The 5,901-nt window shown below is 35.6% G+C and overlaps 1 pseudogene; it reads left to right on the top strand.

The window, feature by feature from the left end:
• Positions 1–204: 204 nt before the first annotated feature.
• LOC148695452 (uncharacterized) lies at positions 205–5,594 on the top strand (annotated as a pseudogene).
• Positions 5,595–5,901: the final 307 nt, after the last annotated feature.

The raw sequence follows: 5,901 nt of genomic DNA, 5'->3' as shown, positions 1-5,901 counted from the left end.
CACCAGAACAAGACACGGCCGCACAGGAAGAAGACATATTTGAAGAGGTGCAGAAAGAGACGCCCGAAGAAGTGTCGGAGACCTAGGCGACTCATCGGTCCCTAAGGCCTCAAGGTAAAAAGGCGGCAAAGAAAAAAAGGGAGTTCTTCCAAAAATGACTACACAAAATATATAGACGAAATTGTGCACCAAGGTGAACTGAACATGGCGCGGGAAGCAACTAAAGATGAGGAAAAAGTTGCTGCTATGGCAGCAATATTAGCAACTACTAAGAGACGTGATGCAGGGTTTGAGAGACAAAGAGAAATAGTTAATCGAGAAAATGAGATGATTAGAGAAACACTTAATCGAGAAAACGCGATGCTTAGAGAATAAAGGATGGCTCAAGCAGATCGTGACACTATGAATAAGCCTCTAGTAAAATTGTCTCAGAATTCAAAATATTTTTGGACATCGGAAAAAAAGAGACGTGGTGCGAAGAAGGCGTGCAAGAGACACGGAAACAACTCGATAGGGTTCTAGCTACACAGGTCCTAGCTCCACATATCATAGCTCCACAGATCATAACAACAAAGATCCTAGTAGCACATATCCTAGCTCCACATACTTTGTATAATTTCGTATTTATTTGTAGTACTTTATTTAATTTCGTTTTAATTTTTAGTACTTTATATAATTTTGTCTTTATTTTTAGTACTTTATGTAACTTTTTATTTATTTTTAGTACTTTATGTAATTTTTTATTTATTTGTAGTACATTATGTAATTTCTTATTTATGTTTAGTAATAGATGTAATTTCTTAAATATTGTAGTACTTTATTTAAACACAGCAAATAAACTTAAACACATGAAAAAAAGAATACATAAACTAACCAAATAAACTTATTAACAAAACACAGTAAATAAAATTACATAAACTCACTAAATAAACTTAAAAAAATTACACTGAATAAGCCAAGAACTTTATTCTTCCACCACAAACTCCTTTTAATTATCTTGACCTTGTTGCAATCCCCACAGGTGCTCAATCAAGTTAGTTTGACGGGTATAGTGCCAGTATGGCTCTTGCATTGAAGTGTACCGCTCAACGATCAATTGATTGTAACGTCCATCCCGTTCCAATGGCTCGTGTTGCACAAGATCTTCGGTGGCATCATGAGCACAATAGATACGTGTTCTTGAGTTATTCATTGTGTCTAGCTCGTATTCATCGACGACATCATAAGCATACTCATCTTCCGCAATCATGTTGTGGAGAATGATACACGTCATCATGATGGATCGAAGAGCCTCGATATCAAGCATTTTGGCTGCTGACTTGACAATCGCCCAACGAGCTTGCATGATATCAAAACAACGATCCACATCATTCTTACACCATTCTTGACATTTTGCAAAGTGTTTTTCTTTTTCACTTTGTGGATGTGAGACTGTTTTGACAAAAGTTGCCCACCTTGGGTAAATGTCGTGTGCAAGGTAATACGGCCCTTCGTATCCATTGACTAAGAATGTGACTCTGGGTGCTTTGCTTTGTAGGATTTCATGGAAGACTGGAGATTGGGTAAAGACGTTTAGGTCATTTTGAGCTCCTGGAACACCAAAGAAATGCAAGCCAAATCCATGTATCAAATGAAGCCACCACTTCCAAAATGATACTTATGGCTCATTTTTTGTCGCCATGCACTCCTTACCATGCACTTGGACAGTTTTTCCAAGTCCAGTGCATGTAGTCGATGCTTCCAATCATGCCAGGGAAGCCTCGCATCTCACCCTTCCTCAGCAGCCTTCGCAGGTCCCTTGGCGTAGGTTTCCGGAGGTAGTAAGTGGTATAGAGGGCTTCGATTGCAGAGGAAAATCGCATTAGGGACTCCAGAACAGTTGATTTTTCCATTCTCGTTATCTCATTCACTTAATCTGCAGATGCTCCATATGCAAGCATCCGCAAGGCAGCAATAATTTTTTGCTTAGAAAGAAGACCTAGAACATGAAAAACATCCTTTTTTTGCACAATCATTGATCATGGAAACGACGTCTAAAAACATGATCAGGGAATACACAGTTGGGGATAAAATAATATTCCAAGAGATTTTTACCTCTTATTTCCCTCTTTCTATCGAAGTTTGCAGCATGTCTGGGTTTGGATATCTGACCCACAGCTTCCATGACACGGCAAAAATTACAATGCAGGATCCCTTTCCCAATTTTATGGCCTAACAATTAGATTAGTCTAAGTTTTAGTTTTTTTTTTTTTTATTTAGGTCCATGAATAGGATTCCAAGTGTCAGCACTTTTTGTTGTTAGATTGATACTTTGCATTGTGATTACTATTTTACTCTACTATAGCTATTCAATGGAAAAAGAAAAAATAGAAAGAAAAAAAATAGAAATGATACGATCGGTACTTTGCTAGCAACTCTTTTGGAAAATAATCGGTAAAAATTTAGCGATGGATAGAAGCAAAAGTCGCTGCTTTTATACCGATCCCTCCCTTTTCAATTTTTTTTTCAGTTTTTTATTATTATTTTTTATTTTGTTAATGTTTCTTTTATTTCTCTTACCATAACAACAAACTATCATATTCATGTTTTTCAAAATATATTTTTTTCGTGCAAAATATATTATAATTCATTTTTAAAGACTTGTAATCAATGATTTAAAACCTAAATTTAAAGATATTTTTCTATTTTCTCACTTTGAGAATCAATAAAAAATAGTTTCAAGACCTAATAATCGGTAGGATCACATCCAAAGGTTTTGTAATATTTTCCTTAACTCCAGCGCAAAATATTTCTTAAAGCTAAAAATTTCAAATTTTTTTTTCACAAAAAACTGTGTGCTATAAGCCAAAATTAGAGTCATTCTATTCGCATCACATATTTCCTAAAATTAATTTAGGACATTTCAAAAATTTCGGACACCTATAAATCTTTTGGGGGCCTCGTTATTAGTTATATTATTTTTCTATTTTTTTTTTTCAATTCAGGTACCCTATTAGTCGGCATAAACCCAGATTTCAGCTGATCTTTTACTATCTAAACTACCTATCATATAAGTACTTTTACAGTCTAAACTACATGTCATATAAGTACTTGTACAAGCTAAACTACCTATCATATTATAATATTAGTTTGCATAAACTTAGATTTCAACTGATCTTTTATAATCTAAACTACCTATTATATAAGTACTTTTAAAGTCTGAACTAAACTACCTATCGTATTGTAACTACCTATCATGGTGGAATAAGTAATTTTATATGATTCTAGTCCTCCATCTTGGTAATGTTAAAATCCCCCGAAGCTAACACAATCAATGTCAAAAGCCTCTTGAGCAATTACTTACATAAGACAATCAATGTATAATGCTCACGAATCATGTAACAAATACTAGCAAAAATGAAGCTTACTGTTGTAAACGACTCAACAAAAACATGGAAAATTACTTGTAGTTCTCATAACCTCATGCGAATTCAAATTCAAATTTGAATACTAATCTATAGGAATCGCGAGGAAAATTCAAAACAGGAGTCGGATAAAGTTTTTGATGAAACAATGAGATTTAATGAGTAACTTTTTATTTTATTTTAATACAACGATATATTTTACACTAAAAAAGATAAGCGTTTTTTATGAAATTATGAGATTTGATGTGTTAACTTAAACTTCCATGTTAATTCTGGAAGAGTCATGATAAAACATTCAACGACAGTTAGTGCAATTTTGTTTTCAAATTATGGACACTTTAATTGCTCTACTTATTAGACCCTACATATGACTATGCAATGCATTAGACCCGTATCAAAACATGCGGATCAGGATCCTCTCCTGTGCAAAGGGTGAAAATTCTCTTAACCAAGCCCATCGGGCCATTAAAATTTTATCCAACGGCTATAGACAGGGGACCTCTCTAAAAGTTATAATAATTGTAGCCTTTGGATAAAATTTTAACGGCCTGATGGGCTTGGTTAGGAAGATTCTCACAAGGGATGGGCAAATACCCATTGGTTATGAGTAACTGTTATTATCCGCTCATTTAAATTTGACGGTTATGGTTTTGAGTAACCATTTAGATAAATAAACGGTTATGGGTATAACCATTTACCCGTGAAATTTAAATGGTCGGTTATGGGTATTATCCGTGGTTATAAACAAGTACCCATTTAACCGTTTATTTTAATATATTTAAAACTTAAAAAAAAAAAATTAGTTTCTGACTAGGTTTAGTATCTCGAGATATATTTTATTATAAAGGGCCATATAATATATATATATATATATACACACACACATTTATGCCTCACTTGAGAGAAAAATATGGTTGATAGAACGGGCTAATATTTAATATATGTGATTGAATGTGCTAAAACATTAAAGTGTTCAACAGTTTTGTTTTGGAGTCTTTTGGAGCTTTGACCAATTCAAGATAATGATTATCTTGAGTATTTAAAAACATATTATTACCAGATGATGCGTACCTATATATATATATATTTAATTGACCTCGAGTTTTCAATAAATATTTGACCCCAAAATTAGAAATCTGATACTCTGCAGACACTCGGTCTTAGAAATTTCACAAAACCAACACGATTTCACAGTCAATTACCTCATAAAATCATGTGGGTTGTCTCCGGAAGGTGCAATTGCAGCATCCAAGCGGGTCAAGTTGCGATCCCCCGAAAGAGTAGACTCTGTTCTGTCATTTCTCAGAAGCCATGGATTCTCTGCAACCCAGATCTCCAAGCTCATCAGGTCACGCCCGCAACTTCTCATGGGCTATCTGGAAAACACCCTTTGCCAAAGCTTGAGTTTTTCATGTCTGTTGGAATTTCAAGGGAGGAGCTTGCTAAAACTATTGCTTCCGTTCCTGGTCTTTTGGATGTGAGCTTGCAGAAACGGATAAAACCCGAAAAAAATTGTTGCTTTTTTGAAGAACGGCTCGCGGATTTTTTTTGGAAGGCCATTCGAAGAATCTGGCGCCGAATATTAGGATTTTGAGAGAACTAGGTATGCCCCAATCATGTATTTCTCCGTTGCTAGCTCAATTTCCTAGATCTTTAATACGAAATCCTGAGAATTTCGGCAAAGTTGTGGATGAGGTTAAGCAAATGGACTTTAATCTGGAAAAATCAACGTCTGTCATGGCAATAAATGCTTTGTGTAGTAAGTCCGTATGGAATCATAATTGTGAATCTTATAAGAGGTGGGGTTGGTCAGAGGACGATGTTCTCTCTGCTTTCAAGCGGTTCCCACATTGTATGACCAAGTCGGAGAAGAAAATAATGCAGGTAATGGAATTTCTAGTGAACATATTAAGTTTAATATTTTGGTTGTTGTTATTCATCATCTGCTCCAATGGCAGTTGGTTTAATATATACACCTTACACACACGCATGCAATAAACAAATGCATGCAATAAACAAATGTTAATCAGGTGGCGTGCAAGCAGCCCATGCTGCAACACATCTGAGCTTGGTGAGCTGGAACCATGTGGTAGCTGACAAGGAATATTGTACTGCATGTGCAGTATTCCTTCTGTCCAGGTTAGTGGAATCAAGCTGCACTCTCAACACTCCCCCTCAAGTTTGGAATGAATGTTGATTATTCCTAACTTGCAAAGCAAAGTCGTAAACTGGTGTAAGCTCAGTGGCTTTGTGAAGATGTCGGTTGGTTGTTTCATGGTTGAGATGTGAGATGTCTCGATCATTCCACTTTGAACCCTTTCTCGTACAAGATGGCAGTCAATTTCTATGTGTTTGGTTCTTTCGTGAAAGACCGGATTCGAAGCGATGTGAAGTGCCGCTTGATTATCACAATATAACTTGACTGGACGTTTATGTTTGATACCCAAGTCTTGTAGAACAGATTTCAACCAAGTGACTTCACAACAAGTTGCTGCCA

This window comes from Pyrus communis, chromosome 7 (assembly GCF_041283825.1).
Source record: "Pyrus communis isolate YQ-2024b chromosome 7, ASM4128382v1, whole genome shotgun sequence".
Classification (NCBI taxonomy): Eukaryota; Viridiplantae; Streptophyta; class Magnoliopsida; order Rosales; family Rosaceae; genus Pyrus; species Pyrus communis.
Note: the sequence above shows the minus strand (reverse complement) of the source record. Positions and strands in the feature narration are given on the sequence as shown.